The 22717-nt window shown below is 41.5% G+C and overlaps 1 pseudogene across 1 annotated transcript in view; it reads right to left on the bottom strand.

Moving 5' to 3' along the window:
- The window catches only part of LOC311601270 (pre-mRNA-splicing factor ISY1 homolog), a 91898-nt pseudogene extending 71551 nt beyond the window's left edge, over positions 1-20347 (bottom strand). Inside the window, exon 1 of the transcript in view lies at positions 20202-20347. The product of the transcript in view is annotated as a pre-mRNA-splicing factor ISY1 homolog (transcript). The remainder of the gene's footprint in view (positions 1-20201) is intronic.
- Between the last annotated feature and the right edge of the window lie 2370 nt (positions 20348-22717).

Here is a 22717-nt window from a genome sequence, read left to right on the forward strand (position 1 = left end):
AAGGTGGAAAGCTATAGGTAGGTCCAAGATAGACGATATGGAGCACAGTAGGATTCAGTGGTTGTTTGAGAGGGCAAGGTAAAGGAAAATAAGGCACCACCTTCAACGCCTCACTTTCTCTCTTGAGGCTAAGTTGAGCAAGACACCATTTCAGAAAGTGCTAGAAAGAGGCCAAAGAAAGGAACTGAGAGGAAGGTGCTTTGAAAAGACTAGTTCCCCCAGCCAAGGGTTAGTGTCTGTTGAGTTGACTCAAGGAGACATCATGTCAGCTAAGGTATTAGAAGATACTAACTGGCAGCAAGGAACTAGGCTAGGTGACAGAAATGGCTCCACCAATGTACAGTGAGGAGAAAGGGGAGAATAGGATGAGGCAGGAAAAGGATACAGAGGAATAGGTTATAAAGGACATTTATAGCGTATATGTGTGTGTATGTATGTATGTATATGTTATGCAACTTGCCAAAGTAACACAGCCAGGACATCTTCATCCCTCTCTCTCTCTCTCTCTCTATCTATCTCTGTGTGCATCTAGCTAGGCAACATCTCTTGACCCTCGGTCACATGCTTATCCCCCACTTTAAGTTTCAAAGAATTATAACATAGGGCCACTGACAGTGGGACTCACATCATGTACTTGGAGAGTAGTAAGTCTCCCTGACATCTTCCTGTGCATGCCCTTGGTCATGTGACTTTCAAGTTATTCACCCTAGAGTAAAGCAGAGTTTCCTCTGCTAGCTCATGGATTAGGAGTATGGCTCTTTTTTTAATGATTACTCTTATTACATAACATATTGTCAATGTAGTAGTGAGGAATGACTGTTTTCTCATGCCCATATTCTGCAGAGCAAGATGCAGGCTTATTTCTGTTCCACAATGTCTAGAACTTCAACTAGAGGAACGTAAACACTGGAAGAGACTCAGAGTCCAGAGCCGTGATCATCTGAAGTTTTGTTGCCTCATATGCCCAAAGCCTGAGCTAACCTAACCAGAGTGTCTATTGAGCCTGGGCTTCTTTGGAACATGGCATTCTCAGAGTAGTCTGCCTTCTTGTATGGCCAATCAGGGCTAATATAGAACAGCCTTGAAAGATTAGGAGCAATCGCATAAGTTACCCTAGCTAGCTGTCCATGCTGAGAGCTGGAGGCGTCTTCTCCTTTGTCCATGATCACACAGCATCTTGGCATCGGAAGCAACTTGGTGAGTTACCAGGGACATTTATGTCTGATTTTGCTGGACCCTGGGCTGGGCGTGGTCGAATGAACCTGACCTGAGAATGACCTTCTTGGTAAAAAAAAAAAATGAACCCAAAGAATGTAGACCATGAGTGTTTTCTTTAGCTTTTAAGAGCCCCAGGCTGGCACCTGCTCTAAATGGCTGCCCAGTATGCGTATTTATTGGACTTCTGCATCTTCTGCATGTCTTTTGTAGCTGTACCCCCATGATGGGTCTCGATTTTTGTGAATATTATAAATGTAACATGCAAAAATCATATTTGTTACATTTATACATATTTATATCACACATTTGCAGTATATAGAGGCACTCAGAATATATTTTATTTATAAGCAGTGCTGTGGCTCAGGTTTGTTAGAAAGGCTCAGAGTGAGAGTGTATTTGTAAAGTGCTCCAGGGTCCTCTGGGATGAGGGCAGCTATGTAAGTGTAAGTCATTATCATTAAACTAAACTGCCTTCCTCCGATTACTGACAGCACCGAAGAGGTTCTCCCGCCTCCCCAGCCCTATGCACAGCCTGGTAATGCTGGGATAATATAAAGATAATATTACTGTAATAAGTGCTTGGCAGCATTTACGCCTTTATTAGCAGCAGCCATATTGTAAGAAAGGGAGAAGCCTCCAGAAGAGCTGAGGGCTTGGTGCCGAGTGTTTTGCCGAGACTTCTAGGCACGAGCACAATGTGGTCATCATGGAGCATGCCATAAAATTAGCATGCCTCATTCCCTCCTCAAGAACCCATTTGCAATTGTACTTGACCCTCGAATACACTATTGAGTCCTGCTGGGTCAGAGGTTGGGCAGCCTGACAGTGATGCCTAGAAGATTCTGAAATTCTAGCCCACTGGAAATTTGTATTGTAGCTTTCTGTACCTATACTAGCCTTGAACCCATGGCAATCCTTGTGCCTCAACATACCAAGTGATTGGGTTATAGGCATGAGGCATCTGGCTTAGCTTAAAATTAAGGGTGTGTATGTGGGGACATGAGTGCATGTTTGTCTATGTGCCTGTGCCTGTGTGTATGTGCCTGTGCATCTCTCTCTCTCTCTCTCTCTCTCTCTCTCTCTCTCTCTCTCTCTGTCTCTCTGTGTGTGTGTGTGTGGGGGGGGCAATGTATGTGTATTTTGCTGGCAATAAAAGCCCAGGAATTTGTGTATGCTAGGCATGCACTGGAACGCTATTGGGCTACACCCCAGACCCACTGTATTCTAGGAAACCCCCAAACTCTGAGTTGACCACACAGGCCCTCAAATTGATTAAGAAGTAACATAGATTGGGGAAGCCTTCCGCTTCCTACACTGGAACTCATCTCCAGACCTGCACAGTGTCACTGGCTGACCCTGGGTAACTATCACAGATCATCAGAGTAAGAAGATACTTCCAAACAGTCCCTTTCCTGTCACATTTGCACAGGGCTGTTTGAGTTTGCACGTATGTGACAGTTATAGGACTACTTTGTCTTTTTCTGCCACCTGGTTCGGATGGAGGTGTCCTACAAAGACATCTTGATAGTTTTTGTATGCCAGGTCACTGAGCCAGCTACTTCCCCTAAAGCACTTGACTGGCTACCATCTGTGTGAATGTTGCTGACTTTTATCATCCCCATTTTGTAGACATGAAAACTAAGGCTCAGGAAGTTTGAATGCGTGAACCAAGACAACATGTGTGGTGAAACAGCTGGAATCTAAGCCTATTGGCCTGAGGTAAATGGCCCGAGGTTGATTTGTATAGCAGAAAGGGTCTACTTTGTACAGGTGCTGTTTTGCAGGCGACAGTATCAGACTAGAGGACTCATTATAGTAGTACCTGGCTTTACAATACACGACCCCAAGACAGGATGAGGTGGCATGGGGTTTGTCATTGTTGTCATTAGCTCTTCCTTTTCTGAGGGGATTGAACTCAGCGAAGTGGCTTTTCCTTGTGGTCCCACACAGTTTGTTTAGAGGGTTTTAGGCGAACAACATATAGCTAGGGGACCGTTTCTCAAATGACAAGACTCACACATCTGGGACTGCCACAGAGGGGGCTCTAGTTTCAGTCTTTTCACACACCCCACAGCAGGGTAGCTTGGGGACAGCTGGGTTTCTCATATGACACCCAAGGTTCCTGAGGTAAGTGTCCCCAGAGAGGGAGCAAAGTCGAAGCCATATTACTTTGATGAGCTAACCTGGGAAATCACAGTGGCACCTGTTTCTACTTTCATGATTGCTTACTGTAATCAATTCCCGGTGGTGGGGTTGGGTGGGGGAGAAGGACAGGAAGGTCTGAATTCTATCTCTGGAATCAAGTTTTTAAAAGCTGGGTGTAGTTGCGTGTGCTTGTAATCCCAGCTCTAGGAAGAACAGACAAGGAAAAGACAGGAGGGTCCCTGGAGCTCACTGGCAGTCGGCCAAAGAATTATAGCCCCTCCCCTTAATCCAAAGCCCCACTATGAGAGGCTCGGAACGAGGTGCCATGGAGGGTGCTAACCCAGCCACTGAACCTGGGGCTGGTGTGCTGAGGGTCTGCTTGCTTGTGGCCTGAGAAACCCAATGTCTCCGTTTCATTGTGAACCTGACAGATAAAAGGCCGACTTTGGCTGAGAAGATTAACGTTTCTGGCTCCCGCCCAAGAAAGCTGAACAGATGAGGAAATAATATAAAATAAAAGGCGTCTGCAAACACTGATTGTCGGCTGCTTTCCATAAAATACGCCCACTGCTATGTGTAACACTCTTTGAGCTTTTCATTTCTCTCCCCCCTCCCTCTTCTTTGCTCCTGGTGTTGAAGGAACTGCCTTTGCTTATTTATGGAGAAAGACAGAAGAAGTAAAAGAAAGGGTGCACGTGCTAAAAAACAGCCCCCACCTCCTCTCCAGGAAGTGCCAGGCAGGTGTACCCACAGGCCAAAGTGGATGGCTCTAAAGGAGAGCAGAGAAGGCTCGGGAACCCCAAAACCCTCCAATCCTCACCCCGTGGCTATCAGGAATCTGCTGCTAATTGTAAGGGAAGGCCCCTTTTAGTAAGATCCCTGGCAACATAAGTGTTACCTATGACACTCCCTGCAGGGCAGATGGAGCAAGCAGGATGGAAAAATGCTGGGGGTGCAGATATCTGGAGAGAAAATGTTCTGGGCCGGGTGCTCTATCAATCACCAATTAAGAAACTGCTCTACACGCAAGAGCATGGGCATTTTCTCAATTGAAGTTCTTTGTTCCCAAATGACTCTAGCTTGTGTCTGAGTTGCCACAGACACTACCCAGTACAGGAGGTAAGAACATCAGCACGTGAATCCAAGAGGGCACGCAACCAAGCCCATATCAACTTGATCGTCATGAAACACCTATTAACAATAGTGCAAGCCCCCAGTTGTGTTCCAATCAGTACCCTAGACTGAGCACACCTGCCGATGAGTACCTCACGTGCTTAAGCATCTTGCTTTGGTCTGCCGTTGTGCCTGGCTGCCTCTGTTGACTTCCTTCCTTTCCTGGTCAATGGAAGGCCCAAACTTACAGGCAGTAGGCAAGGGAGGCAACGTATCAGAGAGTATGAACTTCTTGCGCTACCACCACTGCACAGCTGACCAGGCTCATGAGGGAAAGCCTCTGGAATCTCTAGAAATCTAGGATTACTAAAGAAAAGAAGAAATTGAAGGTGGACGTCTGACCTGAACATTTCCCATGCATGTCAGGCCAACAGCCAAAAGCTGAACTTCTCTGCTACCAACTATTCCGGGATACTTGGAACACAGCCACAGTTCTACACTCCTACTTTTCTCACCTATAGATGAAGAAAAGCTGACCTATCCATTAGTGATGGGAAACCCCACTGAGTGGGTAAGTCTTGCGGAGTCCGTCTTTCTCTATTGGCTGGGCCCAGAAGGCCAGGGATTCTAAATGGTCAGTGGGGAGAGTTACCTCTTTCACAGACCCCACAAGAGGACTGAGGATTCCATGAAAGTAACAATGCCAAATGGGACCAGTGCTCACTGATTGGAACCTCATCAAAAATCAGCTGCCCCTCCACCTTCGTGCATAAAACTGTGTTTTAAAAGTTCTTATTTATTCTTTGAAATTTTCATACACACACACACACACACACACACACACACACACACACACACACACAATTCTCTCTTCCCTTATTCTCCTACTACTTCCTCAAGAATGCTTTATCCTTGTAAGTCCTTCTACATTCCTATTATAATTACTATTGTTATTGTTGTTGTTGTTGTTGTTGTTGTTTATAACCTACTGAGTTTAATTAGAGTTACCTGTATGTGTAAGTTTATGAGGTTGTTTATTGGATCATGGGAAATGTATCAGTGGCCACATCACTGAAGAAAAATGACACCCTTTCGCCAGGAGCCATTAACTGCCTAGAGCTCCTCAACTAGGGATGGAGGCCCCCCAGCTATGGAATATATCTTAAAATCAAGTAGTGTGTTTTATTTATTCTTTATTATATTTCAAATTTGTTTTTGCTCTTCTGGTTCTTTTGCCTCTCCATATAAATTGTAGAAACCACTTGTCGACATGCACATAAATCCTCCTAGCTTCTTGATTGGTTATTACATTACACCTATAAATCATTTTGGCAAGAGTGTATTGTGTGGAACTGCAACAATGCATGACCATGGTGTCTTAGTTAGGGTTTCTGTTGCTGTGAAGAGACACATGACCACGGCAACTCTCATAAAGGAAACCATTTCATTGGGGCTGCCTTACAGTTCAGAGGCTTAGGTCATTGTCACCATGGTGGAAAGCATGGCCAAATACAGCCAGACATGGTGCTGGAGGAAAAGCTGAGAGTTTTATATCTTGATCCACAGGCAGCAGAAGTGAAGACTGTGTGACACACTGGGCGTAGCTTAAGCATATGAAACTTCACAGCCCACCTCCATAGTGACACACCCCCTCCAACAAAGCCACACCTCCTAATAGCACCACTCCCTATGGTCCTTTGAGGGCCATTCCTATTCAAACCAGCACGTACAGTATGCCACTTTCCCATAAGAGGCCACTTTTCTCCACTTTTCAAAAGACTGCTTCTATTTTTCCCCTCTCTGTTATGTAGTTTTCATTGTATTGATCCTTTCCGCATTTCATTACTACTAAGTGGTTCACTCTTTGGGAACTATTCTAAATTGTGCTGCTGTTTTCAATTGTCTTTGAGTACATTTAACTTATATCAGTGAACTTGCTAAGCTCATTGGTTTTGTGAGTATATTTCGGGTTGCCTCTTTTTTGTAGGTTCCTTAGCATATACTATATAGACAAACATAGCCTATAAAGGGACAATTTTATGTCTTCCTTTTCAATCTATATGCATTTTGTTTCTTTTCCTTAACTAAAGGGCCCAAGTCACCACTACCAAATTAAAAGAACAATTTTGATCACTCTTCTTTTGTTCTCATCACAGGGAGAAAGGATCTCATTCCTTGCCATTGAATATTTTATTAACAGTAAGATTTGAGCAGGACCCCTGGGCCCAAATCTGCCTATCATAATGTTCTTCTTGTAGGTTTCTAGGACCCTATGGATCCTTCTACTTTGACAATACAGGCGGTAAACTTTAAACCCCTACCCAGATCTAGCCAATGGACAGGACATTCTCCACAGTTGAGTGGAGAGTGGGGTCTGACTTTCACACGAACTCTGGTGCCTCATATTTGACCACATCCCCTGGAGGGGGAGACCTGGTGGCACTCAGAGGAAGGACAGCAGGCTACCAAGAAGAGACTTGATACCCTATGAGCATATACAGGGGGAGGGGGTCCCCCTCAGGAACAGTCATAGGGGAGGGGAGTAAGAAGAAAATGAGAGGGAGGGAAGAATGGGAGGATACAAGGGATGGGATAACAATTGAGATGTAATATGAATGAATTAATAAAATAAAAAAATAATTTTTTCAGGCCAGCCAGGAAAAAAAAAACAGTAAGAATTTGTACATGTGCTTTATCAGGCTGAAGAAGCACCATTCTATTTTTAGTGTGTTTACTGTATTTTTAGTGTTTGTGTTTTTAAATCATGAGTGGACATCATATTTTATCATCTGCCTTTCAGGCATCAGTTGGTCAGGAAAAAGATTAGGTGGTATTGTCTTTTTCTTCATTTAAAATGCCAGTGTTATGAATTATAGGTATTCACTGTTTGAGTTTTGCATTTCTAGGATAGACCCCACTGGGTTGATTTGGATTTTTACTATTTGATGGATTCAACTTTCTAGTGTTCCACTTGGGATTTTGTGTATGTTCATGAGACGTATTAATGTGTAGCCTTCTGTCTTGTGATCATTTTGTCTGGTTTTAGTATCAGGAAAACGTTGTTGACCTCAGAAAATGAGCTGAGAAGAGCTTCATCTTTTACTGTTTTCTGGAACTGATGACATTTCTTTAAGTATTAGGCAGAATTTATCACCTGTCTGGAGGTTTAGTTTATGGAAGGATTTGAACTAAAATGTAGTTAATTTAGTAACTGAACGGCTTCTTTAGATTATTTACTTCATCTTGAGTGAATTTTTCTTATTTGTGATTTATAAGGACTTGATCCATGTCATCTAGCTTGCCAAATTCTTGTGCATAGAATTGTCCTTCTCGTTCCTTTATTATCTCACTAGTGTTTGAAAGATCTGTAGTAGTATTCTCTCTTCCTGACACTGAAGATTTGTGTTCACTCTCTCCTTTCAATAGAAATTTATCAATTCTATTGATCTTTTCAAAGTACCCATTTTTGCTTGATTGATTTTTCTCTGTTATTTGTTTTATATTTCATTGGTTTCTATTTTTCATTGTTTCATTCCCTCTGCTTAATTGGAGCTGATTTTCTTCTTCTTTTGTTAATTCATTATGATAGTCATTATTTGTTATTATTTGCAGCATTTTTCTTATTTACTATAAAGATTTTGGACTATGAATTTTTCTTTACACAGTTTATATATACTTAGCATGAATTGCATGGTATGGTAGTATTCTTTTGTTCAGTTCAAATGCTTTAAATTTTTCTCACATACTGTTTCTTTGATCCACGGATTGTTTAAATGTACAGGGTTAAAAGCAGAATCTTCCCGGTGTTTGGACCTTTCCCTTTTGCTTGTCTAATACTGCTTTGTAGTTTGATTCCTTATGGCCGAAGAGTATGCACCGCATCATTTCAATTCTTTCTAAATTGTTAAGACTTGCTGTATGCTTTGTATTGTGGTGACTATTTCATTGTCACCTGAAAATTCGGTGTGCATTCTGCTGTTGTTGGATAAAATTTTCTATAAATGGCAGTTGATTGGTGTTATTATTCAGTTCCTTTCATTTGTTTGGTTTTGAGATTGGATTTTTGTTGCTATGTCTTTCCCTTCCACGTCCTCCCTCCACGTCTTCCCACTTACTCCTCACTCTCCTTCAAATTCATGACCTTTTCTGAATCAATTGTTACTGTATGTGTATAGATTTGCATATGCATATATTCCCAAATATAACCCATTGAGCTAATAAAATATTATTTGTATATATGTTTTCAGGGCTGACCCTGGAGAAGGCCACCTCTCCTGCTTCCAGCTTTCCTCTGGTGTCTATACTTCTTTGTATTGGCTTAAGGGCTTCTGGGCATTTCCCCAGGCAGCCTGGCATGTTTGTGGATGTCCTCCTTCCTCAGCTCATGTTTGGGCAGTCATGTTGGTGGGACTTCATGAGTGTAGATTCTGATGTTACTAGGAGACAAAAATCTCACAGCCAGCTCGCTAATCCTTTGGTTCCTATAATCATTCCACTCCCTCTTCTGCAATGTTCCTGGAACTTGAGTTGTGGAACTGTTATATAGATATATCCATTGGGACTGCGCTCCACAACTTGACATTGATTGGTTGTGGGGTTTTATTTTATTTTATTTTATTTTATTTTATTTTATTTTATTTTATTTTATTTTTGTATTGGTCACTGTCTGTTGCAAAAAGAAGTTTCCTTGATGAGGGATGAAGAAAATGTTTATAGATTGTTGTAGGGAATATGCTGGTGGAACAAATTAGTGGTTGCTGATTCTCCTCTAATAACCATGGCTTCACTAGCACTGGGCAGTTAGCTACAGTTTCAGTAACAAGCATGGTCTCCTTTTTGAAAAAAAAATTTTCTTTTTATTTATTTACATCCCTATTGAAGACCCTTCCCTCCTCTTCTCCCATTCCCACCCTTTCACCCTCTTCGCCTTTCCCCCTTCCCCTTCTTCTCAGAAAGGGGAGCCCCCCCTTACAAACACACCTGGCATGTCAAGTTGCATCAGGACTAAGCGCACCCTATTCCACTGAGACCAGACAAGGCAGCCCAGGTAGAGGAACAGAGTCTGTGTCAGAGACAGGCCCTGCTTCAATTGCTAGGGGACCCACATGAAGACCACACTTCCTATTAGCTATATATGTGTAGAGGACCTAGGTCCAGGGCTTTTCCCCTTTTAAACCTTTAAAAAATGTTGTGGAAAGTTGTTCAAATCTATTTCTTTTTTCATATATATATTTATATTCATATTATTATACATATATACAATAAACTACCTACAGCAAGAAGAGCCACAAAACAATCAGGAATTATATAAATGTTACATTCATAGTGTTTTGGCTATTTGTATTTGGCAGCCTTGAAGAAAGCATCTTTCCTATCTTGGTGAGTCTAAAATTCTGAATGTAAATCAATATCTCTTCTATCTCATCTTTATCAACTTAAAACATCTTTCTAGACCTAAAAACATCTTAACCCCTAACAACTAAGCTTAATTGTAAAACTAAACTATCTGGTCTTCAACCCCATCAGAGACTTGAGGAGAAATAAAATTAATTACCTGAGTAGATAGGAAGTGCAGGTTAGCAGCTTCCCAAATGAGAAGATGACAGAGACAGTTTTCTACCTGAATAGTCACCCAAAACTCTCTATAACATTGGAACATGTTTTTCAGCCTTCCAGCCCATTATATCTGACAGACATATTTGTGAGGCAGGAACTATTGAGGACTTACTTACCCTGTCTTGGCAGAGCTTGGCCTTCGACTCTGCCTGCATCCAAGCTTGCCCATTTTTAGGCAGAATTCTGTCTGTGGCCGAAACGAGGACATTTTGCCCAGAGGCTAGTTGGCCACATCATGTTCTCCTTCTTGTTGAATGATTCTTTCATGTACTGGTCAATGTTCTGCCTATCATTTCCATTACTGAGAAAGAAATGTTGAAAAGTTTCTCACTAAAATCTGTTTCTTTCCAATTATGTCAGTGTTTTAAAATTTATGTAATTGAAGTCCTTGTGTTTAGTACAAACATATTTAGCATTGTTTCATCTTCCTAGTGAATTAATCCTTTTGTCAGCACTTAATGCCTTGCTTTATCTCTGCTAATTTTTGTTGCCCTAACATTGTCTTTGTCTGATATTTAAAAAGCTATGCTCATTTTCCTTTAATTAGTGCATGTCAAGTACATCTTTTATCTTCTCTCACTTTTAACCTACCTGCATCATTATATTTGAAATGAGTTTCTTGTAGACAGCTTATTGATGGGTCATATTCTTATAGTAACAAATTCTGCTCATCATTATTTTAATAAATGAGTTTAGACCATTTATAGTAATCACTGACATGTTTTGAATACTTCCACATTTTGATATTTGCTTTTCACTTGATTTTTAAGTTTTTAGAAATTCTTCTGTTACAGGTTTCTGACCTAATTTTGGGTTACCTGAAATGTATCTAAGTAAAATTTTCATTTTTGGAAAAATGTCAATTTATAGAAAATTATAGTGATAATAAAATAAATTATTACATATACCCCAGATTTCCCAAACATTAGAACTTTATATTACTAAGTCCGTTTTTCAAAATTAAGAAAAATATACATGATATATTACTATTATTAAACTCCAGGCTTTGCTTCTGCTAATTTTCCTACTCATCCCACTTTTCTTTTTTGATATTAAATCCAAAATAACACACCGTTCAGTCATATCATTATTTGAACCTTTTTAAAAAGAATTCAGTATTATCTTTTGTGATTTTTTTTTACTATATGTCATATAATTATTTTAGTGGTTCTATTTTAGTGGCTCTAATGATTACAAAATACATACTTAATGTTTTGCCATCGACTTAGAATCAATATTTTTCCAGTTTAATTGAAATGTAGAAACGTTCCTTGTGGGAGTAGGGGCCACCTCTGACATAGACTCTGGTGCCCACTCGTTGATCATTTCCCCCTAGCTGGGCAGCCTTACCAGACCACAGAGGAAGAAGGATGCAGGCGGGCCAGATGAGACTTGATAGGCTAAGGACAGATGATAGGGAAAGAGGGCTCCCCATTTCTGAGGACTAGGGAAGGGGGAATGAAAGAGGAAAGGTGGGACTTGGAGGCAACAAGAGAAGGAGCTTCAATCAAAATGTAAAGTGAACAAATTAAAAATAAAGAGAGGGGAGAGAAAAACAATGGAAAATGTAGAAATGTTACCTCTTTTGTAGTCCTTTATACAACACCTTTGTGTTGTATTTGTCATACATATCACATCTATTTATACTCAAAACCCCAGAAAGTAAAGTTATAAATCTTGATTTCTTTCAACTATGAAACATATTGTAAATATCTCAAAATAGAAGAATACCTTCACTGAGTTACAGACTATTTCATTTAATTTTCTCCTATTAACATTTTTATTTTGTTGAAGAGCTATCCATAGCAATTATTCTAGAGACAATCTATTTTATATTTTCTAACACCAAGGGATGTCTTTATTTGTCCTTCCCTTATTCATAAAATGTATTACTTGTATATTTATGATTATGCTGATAATCTTTTTAAAAAATTCAGTACTCTGCTGCTTTGTTTTTGTCAACCTGACACAAATATACACATATTCAAGAAGAGAGAACCTCAACTAAGAAAATATATCCAATAGATTGGCCTGTGGGCAAGTCTATGGATGGATAATTTTCTTTTTTTTTTTTATGCTGTTATCTGAAATTATCTTTATTTTTTTTCTTTTTTTATTTTATACATTTTTTATTAATTTATTCATATTACATCTCAGTTGTTAGCCCATCCCATGTATCCTCCCATTCCTCCCTTCCTCCCACTTCCCCCCTACTCCCCTCCCCTCCCCTAAGTCTGTGTCTGAGGGGGACCTCCTCCCCCTGAATATGCTCATACGGTATCAAGTCTCTCCTTGGTGACCTATTATCTTTCCTCTGAGTGCCGCCAGGCATCTCCTGGATGGATAATTTTCTTGATTAACGATTGATGGGGAAGGGCCCAGCCCATTGTGGTTCTGAGTTAGAATAAGAAAGCTGGCTGAGCAAGCCAGTAAGCAGCACTCCTCCATGGCTTTGGCTTCAGTTTTTGCCTCTAGTTGCCTTAGATTCCTGCCCTAACTTCTTTGCATGCTGGATTGTGACCTGGGAATTATAAGATGAAATAAACCTCTCTACTTCAAGTTCCTTTTAGTCATAGTGTTTTATCACAGCAGCAGAAACTCTAAGATAAGTTACTTTAAAAATACACCATGAAATACTACTCAGCTATTAAAAACAAGGAATTCCCGAAATTTGTGGACAAATGGATTGAACTAGAAATTATCATAATGAGTGAGTTCACCTAGAAGCAGAAAGAGTCAAATGGTATATACTCACTTATATCTGGACACTAGCCCAAGGGGGCATGTCCCATGAAAGTCTTCACTTACCAGGGAAGTGGGTCAGAGGGGAGGACATCCTATTGAGATTTTAGGTGATAGAAGCATGGGAGAATGGGGAAATAGAAGGATCCAGAGGGTCCTAGAAACCTACAAGAAGAACATTATGATGGGCAGATCTGGGCCCAGGAGTCCTGCTCAAACTATGGCACCAGCTAAGGACAATACATGCAGTAAGCTTCGAACCCCTACCCAGATCTAGCCAATGGGCAGAACATTCTCCACAGCTGAGTGGAGAGTGGGGTCTGACTTTCACACGAACTCTGATGCCCCATATTTGACCATGTCCCCTGGAGGGGGAGACCTGGTGGCACTCAGAGGAAGGATAGCAGGCTACCAAGAAGAGACTTGATACCCTATGATCATATAGAGGGGGAGGAGGTCCCCCTCAGTCACAGTCATAGGAGAGGGGAGTAAGGGGAAAATGGAAGGGAGGGAGGAATGGGAGGATACAAGGGATGGGATATCAATATAAATAAATTATATATATATATACACACTATCCTACTTTCTACTAGCTTTAATCGTGTATTACGAACTGTCCATTCAGGTTGCTATTACCCTGAATGTTTATATGCTTTTTATTTGGGAAGTTTTCATGTGAGGCTTTCTTCTGTCTTTTAAAATATCAGTTTATAATGTATTTGATTTATTCTATTTGATTTCACTAACTTCTTAATGTTTTAGTTTTATGTGTTTTTCCAAACTTGTAAAGTGCTATATAGTTTAGAGGCAGGATATCCTCTAAAGTTCCAAGTGTTAAATGCATGGCCTTCAGGATTGGAAGGTAGTAGAAACATTAAGAGGTAAAATCTGAGAAAAAGAAATTAGGACATTGGAGTCATGAACTTGAAGGGGACACTGGAAGCCTTGTCCCTTCCTGTTTATCTCTTTGCTACCTGCCTGTCATCAGGTGCACAGTTTCCTCTGTTACATGCTCCAACCATGACATACTTGCCTTGCCACAGGCAAAAAGAAATAAATCCAAGTTACCATGGACTGAAAGCCCTGAAACCCTGAACCCAAATAAACCTGTCCTGTTTTTCTGTTATTTATCATCTATGTATCTATGTATCTATGTATCTATGTATCTATCTATCTATCTATCTATCTATCCATCCATCCATCCATCCAGTTACATACTTTGGTATTTGGAATTGAACCTTGAGCTGTGAGCATGCTAGGCAAGTACTATATCTATCTATAGCTCCCTAGCTCACTTGTAAAATATTTAACTTGAAATAGCATCTTATAAAGTGCCTAGGCAGGCCTTCACCTTTCTCTGTAGCCTAGGCAGATCTTTAAATTTTGATATTTCTGATATTTCTAACACTCTAGAATGTTTTTCCCCTAGAAATACTAGCATATCTGTCTTCCTCCTTCATTGTGTTATTTATCATCCAAAAAAAGTTCTTAATACTTTTTGTCAGTTCATTTCAAGCTACATATTTACATTCCAATGACATTGAAAATTGCACTAATAAATAGATCACTACCTAGGTCCTACACAAAATCCTGGATGCTCACACCCAGAACAGTTCTGATGTATACTATAAAGGCTTTAAAAGCTGAACTCCGTTAGGAATGATACTCAAAGATTGTGAGTGGTGCCTTCCAGCCTGAACCTAACTAGATCAAGTGTCCTTCAAAATAAAAATATTCTCATCACTTCACTACTCTAATAGTGTAATAAATTAAAAAGTCCAGAGTAGAAACCCAAGTTGCTCATCATACAAATGACCACTAAAGCCAATTTGCATGGGAAGATACAACAAACACCACTGATGAGTCCAAAGACATTTGTTGGAAGTATCTGACAAATATTTTGAAAAAAAGAATTTCAAACAAGTAATTACAAATACTCCAGGAACAAATTCCAAGTGGAAAATCTCATTAAAGATCAGGGAAAATTTTGTTTTGCTTTTTAAATGAGGTGTTGTTTTTGAGGTTAGCCTAAATCTGGCTATGTAATCAAACCTGGCATGGATCTCACTGGTCTGTCTCAGCTTCCCAAGAGCAGAGATTACAAACTTGTGTCACCATACCCAACAATCAATAGTGGTTTGTGGACTGAACAGTAAAACAAGTGAAATTTAAAACTTCAGAAATTGACCTAATGTACATAAGAAAGCATCTGTGAATGTGAAGACAGACCACTATTAATCTGAGTAACAGGGGAAAAAGACTTTTAAAGAAGATAAATAGAGTGTAGGGATCTGTGGGATTTAGTACTCATGTCTTCAGATTTCCATCGAAGAGTAAAAGTATGGTGCTAAAAATATCTTGAAGCAATAATATCTGAATATCTTCTCTGTTCGCTTTCGGTTACTATGACAAACTATGTGAGACAATTGAATTAAAAATAAGAAAAGGAAAACTAAGAAGAAGAAGAAGAAGAAGAAGAAGAAGAAGAAGAAGAAGAAGAAGAAGAAGAAGAAGAAGAATCTGGATCTGGTGACACAGTCCTGTGGTCCCACTTACTCTGGAAGACTCTGCTGTCTTATTGGCACTGCTCTACTGGCCCTGGACCAAGACACCAGTGGAGGTCCTCAGCAAGCTAAATGGAAACAATAAAAAAGTAACTTATATAAGTACAATAAGTCGAAAAAATTTTCTCTCCATATATACCACTCTTGAGTTTTTAATCATATCTATGCTAGTTATCACCGTGATTACTGTCATCTTAAGATAATTTAGTGTGGTTTCAATCTGGACATTTTTGTTTTTAAGAAAAAACGCATACTTTTTTTTTTTTAAGAGAACATCTTAACTGTTTAAATAGCAGAGGAAACCAGGTATGTGTTCACTGGCTCCAATCACAAGCTTTGTAATAATTCAATGCACTCTCATGACCTTAACCTTCATATATGTGCCAATATCTTCTAAGTTTTTAATCTCCAGCCAGAATTGTACCTTCAAATTCCCACTCGGCATTTCAGTTGAACATCTATCTATTGAACATCAGAAAATCAAAATGTTCCCAACTGTAGCTGGCCTGCTTCTGCCCCTGTAGGACAGACAGCATGTTCTCAGCATAGCAGCCAGAGACAGGCTGGAAACCTGAGTTGGCGCAAATCCTTGGCTCAAAGCCTCCACCTCACGCAAGTCAAAGTGCAAATCTTCTAACTGCCTGCCAGGATCGTCACAGTCTGACCCTCACCAGTTTCCCCTCCTAGTTGTGGTTGCTCTTGCTCATTAGGGCTGAGATATGGACCTGCTCATGTCTCCTGCTCCAGCACAGTCCTTTTCCATAGCCTCTGCCTTGGCTGGTCTCCCCCCCCACCCCCCCACCCCCGTGTCTGTCTTCCCAGATGTTATAGAGCAGACCCCTCCCACCTCTTTAAGGCCTTGCTCAACTGCATTCTCCTCACTGTGACTTTGCCCAACAAGGTTGCCTAAAACTGAGACCCTGCATTACTTTTCTCCCACTGACTTATCAGACACGTGATTTAATTTAAATATTCATGGATCCTTTAAAATATAGCTTCTTGAGGGGATGTGGGGTTTTTGTCTTGTTTCTGGCTATATGATTAGAATCTAGCATGCAGTAGAGGCTTGATAAATAGATGGTAAAAAAAAAATGACCAGAAAAAGGTTGAGGGTTTATTTTATTTTTGAGATTATAATTAAATCACATTTCCCTTCCCTTTCTTCTCCCCAAATCCTCCCATATAACCTTCCTTGCTTTCTTTAAAATCCATGGCCTCTTTTTTCATTAACACTTGTTACATGCGTCTATGTACATGTAAGTACATATAAACTCTGAAATGTAACCTCCTCAGTCTGTATAATGTTATTTGTCTGGTATTTGTATTCAGAGCTTACCATTTTGTAATGGACAACCAATTGGTATGTTCTTCCCTGAGAAAGACTATTTCTCTCACTCTTAGCATTTTTGGTTGCCTGTAGTTCTTTATGTAGGGTTTAGGCCCCAAAGGCTTTCTCCTGTCCAATTTGGCATGCCTATTGTTGCTGTCCTTAACTCATGCTTAGGCATAAAAGAGACTTCAGCTGTGTAGCTTCTGACATTACCAGGAGATAAAAAGACGAGAAGAGGGAACTACATTTATCTGTGCATATAAGAATAAACGTTTAGCGGGTAGCTAGGGAATTTGCTGCTTTAGTAAAATAGACGTTGTAGGTTCTCCTCCAAGACCCAAGACTTAACTACCTATGAGAAGTTAGCTAGATTTCTAGTCCAGGTATGATTTCTCTTGTTAAACAAGTCCAGGTAAAGGGCTGTTGGTAACACCGAGGTATGTGTGCCACCATGCCTATATCCTTAGAGTTATCCTGCTGTGCAGGTAAGGCTGCTGGTTGTCTCCCTCCTTTGGAAGCTTGCATGGTACCATTAAAGATAGTTCTCAGGGAGGAGGCATTCATGCCAGTTCCAGCTCTGTCCTCTGGGCCCTGTTACTGAAGTGCAGGGTGTCTTCAGCAATAGGGACATGCTTTCCACCTCTTGGAGGAAACCAGGGGCAATAATGATAGGCTATGTTTTGCAAGTCTCTTGAATAACCCTGACCAACAACTAAAAAGAGGCTTCTCATGCCTTGTGTTGGGGTTTTTTGTTAGATCATCTTTGACTCTAGGGGGGAGCATGATCAGCCCAGGTGAAAATATTTTATTGAAGGTTTCTAAATGTGGACACTGAAAAGTTCCTGAGTGTTTGTAAGAGCCATCATTGATGGGAAGATGTCTTTTCAAAGAAATAAATGGCTTAGACACCTGCTGTCCCTGCATCTCTCTAGAACTGAATATGAAAAATGCCACAAGTGCAAGGTTCTGCACAGATTGACTTTTTTGCAAGGTGGTAGAAGTAGGTACAGAACTAGAAATGGAAAGCTTTGAGCCTGGATTGTCTCACAAGTTTCAGCATTTCAACTTTCCAACTGTTGATTCTGGTGCTGTTGCTGCTGTTGCCGCTGCTGCTGCTGCTGTTGCTGCTATTAATAGTAGTAGCAGTAGCAGCAGCAGTAGCAGTAGTAGTAGTTGTTTCTGAAAAAGCTTGCAAAATGCTGCCCCTGCTTTCGAGGGTATGTGCACATGCACACACAGACACACTCACGTGCTTCTCTCTACCAGGTGCGGCTCGACACACCCATTCCATCCCAGTGCGCATCTGGATGCAGAGATGATTGTGCATGGAAACTTTTGCTGAGACGGAATCTCCTGGGCTCCGTGGTCCCCAAGAAAATGAAGTATGCCTGGCAGTGCCCACAGTTCCATCCTGCATCTGTCAGCACAGTTAATATATGGCAGATAATAGGATTGCAATGCATTGTGGTGCATTAAGCAAGCATGACAAGATTGTAACTTTGAACCTACATTAAGTCATAGACATCTGCGTGATTGTATGGCTTCTCTACCATTTCCTGGCAAAGCAAGTGAAGCAGCCTGGTAATTCTTCAGCCTTATAACTGACTCTCAGCCCTTCCTTACCATTCACAATGCAAGATTAGTTAATATCCTATTTTGGACTCTTTCTATAAGAATCCACCATGAGTGGTGGCTGATGCCTTTAATCGCAGCACTCAGGGAGACAGAAGCAAGCAGATATCTGTGAGTTCGAGGCTAGCCTGGTCTACAGAGTGAGTTACAGGACAGGTAGAGCTCCCCAGAGAAACCCTGTCTCAAAAAACCAAGAGAGAGAGAAGAGAGAGAGAGAGAGAGAGAGAGAGAGAGAGAGAGAGAGAGAGAGAGGGAGAGAAGAGGAGAAGAGAAGAGAAGAGAAGAGAAAAAAGAAGAGAGAGAAAATTTGACCCCCAAGGTAGGCAAAATTCTTGTTAGCAAGGCATCTGCTACATATGTACATATGCAACCAAGAATGCATATCTAGCATTTTGGGGTGTTTGTTTCCTATGTGCTTGAGTTCACTGACGGTATGCACATTTGTGAATGCAGAACAGAAGAAAAATTTAAGGCCTTTTCTTGAAAACACCAATAGGTTCCCACTGGTATGTATGTACATCAGTGCTAAGAATGTCACCTCTGTTGTGTCGGCAATCGATTTGAAAACCAGTTTTAGAGATGATAAGTCACATGTAACAAAATGTAGCCATTTAAATTGTGCATTTTGATGAATTTTGACAAACGGGTACACTCATGTAACCATTTTTCCCCAGCAAGTTATGGAAAACTCTCTTCAAAGTTCTCTTTTCTCCTTTGTAGCCCAAAATGTCCTGCAACAACATAAACCCAATTAATTCTAAGTCCTATCAACATCGATTAGCTTCACCTGTTTAAGAGCTTCCGCTAAGTGCAAAGCAGAAAGCACGTACCCTTTTGCAGCTAGCTCTTTTGTTTAATGTTGTTGGAATTCAAACTCATCTCTGTTGAGACATTTATCAATTTGTGTTGTTATTGCTGAAAAATATCAATATGCCACAACAAGTTGGCTCTTCACTTGCTGATGGACACTTGAGTTATTTCCGGGCTTGGAATAAGTACAGCTTCTTCCAGCATTCAGACATAAGCACGTAGATGTATGATTCCTCTTGTCTTCTGTGAATGCCTGGAAAGGGGGCTGATTTGTGTATACTTAACTTTTAAAGAAATCATGGAGCTGGATCTGATGGCATATGCCTTTAATTCCAGGACTAAGGAGGCAAATGCATGTAGAGCTCTGTGAGTTCAAAGCCATCCTGGTTTACATAGTGAGTTCCAGGCCAGCCAGGGATATAGAGTAAGACTCTGTCTCAAAAAGAAAAAAAGAAAAGAAAAGAAAGAAAGAAAGAAAGAAAGAAAGAAAGAAAGAAAGAAACTGGAGATGGTGTTACTGGTGAATAAGGGACATTTCTAATCTTGAAATTTTCTCACAGCTCCACAAATCACAACATGGGGCGCATCTTCCAGTTAGCATCCCTGCTTCCTCTAGCAGTGAACTTCCTGATACGCATGTATGAACACATGGAGCAGAGAGACAAGGAAAGAATTGCCTGCTCCAGGATCTGGAAGAATTCTGTTAAATAGAAGTCCCACTGAAAAATGCTACGTTGTCCACATGAGTGGGTTGGCCTGGAGCAAGGCAGGCCTTGGGATGAGGCTGGAGCTGCCAAATAAGCCAGGGTCTTTAGAATTTGAAATCCGCAGAGACCCATCCTGAGGCAGGCTCCATCTTCTTGCTGAACTTATTGGTCCTCAAGACCCCTCAGGATGAAGCAATTCAAAGAATATGAAGGAAGTTGTCAGCCCCAGGAAGAGCAGGGAGAAACCTCTCTGGCTACAAGGTTCAAACTTCCTCCCCCTCCACTAGCCACGTGACCTTAAGTTTGGTTTTGCTTTTCCCCTACCTCAGGTGGGATCCCAGAAAACACTTTTCCACCTTCATCTCTAGCTCCATCACTCTCCCCAGTCCCATTTCTCTCTCCACCTCTATTTCTACCTTCATCAGCATCTGCAGCTCCTTCTCCTTCTTCATCTCCATCTCTGTCTGCATTGCTCGGTGTTTTCTGGCATCCCACCCGAGGGAGAGGGAGAAATCAAATCCAACTTGTCAAGGTCACACGGCTAGTGACAGTGGAGGCAGAGACAAGAATGCAAGAGGCTCATGGAAGGGTCTCCTTCAATAAATAGACTTCCGTTGACTCACTGGGCCCTCGGGACTGAAGGTGGCCAGAGTGAAGTGTCCCAAATCTAAATGAATCAATGGACCAGTAAAATGTTGCCTCACTTTGTCCTTGAATGAAGCTCTTCAGGTCAGTTTTGGGGGTGGGCATCAAATGTGAACTGTCCCCTTGTCAATACTCTTGGCAGCATACCACAGCATCCCCCGTGCTGTTCTGTGCTTCGCTTTCCTTAGAGTGATAGCAGTATCCAGTTTGAAATTAGAATCTGGAGTTAATAAAGAACTTTATCCCCCCCAACTCTACACACACACACACACACACACACACACACACACACAGAGAGAGAGAGAGAGAGAGAGAGAGAGAGAGAGAGAGAGTAAAACAATGGAACTCATCATTTTCCGTGCTAACTTAATAAGACAAAACCAGCGACCAATTTGTGTTATTCAAAGTACTATTAGTTTCAAAAACATTCAATAATTCTCCTTGCAGTGAATGGATGAATGAACCCTTTCAACCCTATCCAAAAAGAAAGACAGGTATAGTGTTTTGCCCACTGGGGAGAAAAAAAAAAAGCCCACTAGCCAGGTGGCTAAGCATCTGGCCAAGAACCAGAGCATCCAGTATTTTCTAAAACTGTGGGACTTTTCATACACAAAGGAAATTAAAATCTCCTTTTCAAAAAAAATTGTTGCACCTGAGGGTCCAGTATTCCCCACATGCTCATTGCCAGAGTCCTTTACCCTCAGTGTGTGGAGCTGCAGTATGGGGATCTGACAGCTGAAGACAGCTCAGCAGGGTGCAGAAAGGCAGCCGTTTAATGTGCTTTGACAATACAAAGGGTTATATAAACGACCCAGTTTCTGTAATTTTGCTGTAACTGTCAGGGGAATTGCTATAGACAGATACGGAGAAGGCCCTGTTTATGCACTTAAGCTTTAAAAGGTTTAACCACTAAACACACAGTCTCTTTCTCTTCCCCTCCCTCTTTACAAGCCCGCATTTAAATTGCACTGAGGTGGGAGGGGCGGTGAGGGAAGGGGACGATGAAGGGAATAACAGGTTACTGCTTCCGTCCCCACCCCCACCCCCACCCCACCCCCGATCCTAGACCAGAGACCCGGTTTCTGACTCCTGAAATCACTGAGTATCTGTCCCTGGCTGTCTTCTTTTGAAAAATGTCCCTACCTGCTCTCCAGACCAAGATAAGTGGAGGGGAAGGGAAGACAGGAAGTGAAGAGCGGTGCCTCTGAGCTCCTCCTGTCTTCTTGCCCAATTTAAATCTGGTTCCCGTCCCAGTGTTCAAAGCACATTCCTGTTTGATTCTCGCCGTCTCATCTTAGAAGACGTTTCCCAAGGTGGTGGTAGTGGTGGTGGTGGTGGTGGTGGTGGTGGTGGTGGTGGTGGTGGTGGTGGTGGTGGTGGTGGTCGGGTGGGGGGGGCGGGGTTTTCAAGCCAAACAGGTAGAAGTGGAAGGGTTTTATATGGGCAAATCCCGCAGATTGCCAAGCTAAGTGCCTTAGCTGGGAGAGCTCCTGGCTGCTGCTGACATTTCTCAGACAGGAGATCAATAAGTGGGTAGAGCTTGAAAAGCAGATCATACTTTGCCCTGCCCTGGGGAACCCTCAGCAACTGTCACCAGCAGAGGAGACATCCAGAGGAGGCTGGGAGCGAGAAGGTAGGCACAGGGAGCACTGATACAGCGGAAGAAGGAGGCAGGGAAACAGACTGCCCAAGGAGATGAAATGAATAAGTGCTGCCATCTCCACCTCAATCCTTCTTTCACAGTTCTTCTGGAGTGTATTCAGACCCCTGGAATCTGCCTTCCAGGTTAAAGCAGACACTGGAGGTACATTTGCAGCTTGTGGATTTCCAGCACAAATGAGCCTGCCTTGAGCAGGGAGTGCTGTCTCAGTTGAGAAACCTGGGGAAATCTCCATAGTGAGACCGCTCCTTGATGTAGAAGTCTTATTTCCAGCCCCACTGGCACCTGGAAAATTTTAAAGATGCCTACAGGTTCCATAAATTTATGCAAAGTAATTTCTTAAGTAACACATGTATATGTATGCGCGCATGCACGCACGCACACACACACACACACACACACACACACACACACAGAGAGAGAGAGAGAGAGAGAGAGAGAGAGAGAGAGAGAGAGAGAGAGAGAGAGAGAGATGATTGAACTTGGTTCTGATCTGAGAACTGTGGTCCATTTTAATAATTTAAATAATCTCTTA

Source organism: Acomys minous, assembly GCF_964271855.1.
Source record: "Acomys minous genome assembly, chromosome: 7".
Taxonomy (NCBI): domain Eukaryota; kingdom Metazoa; phylum Chordata; class Mammalia; order Rodentia; family Muridae; genus Acomys; species Acomys minous.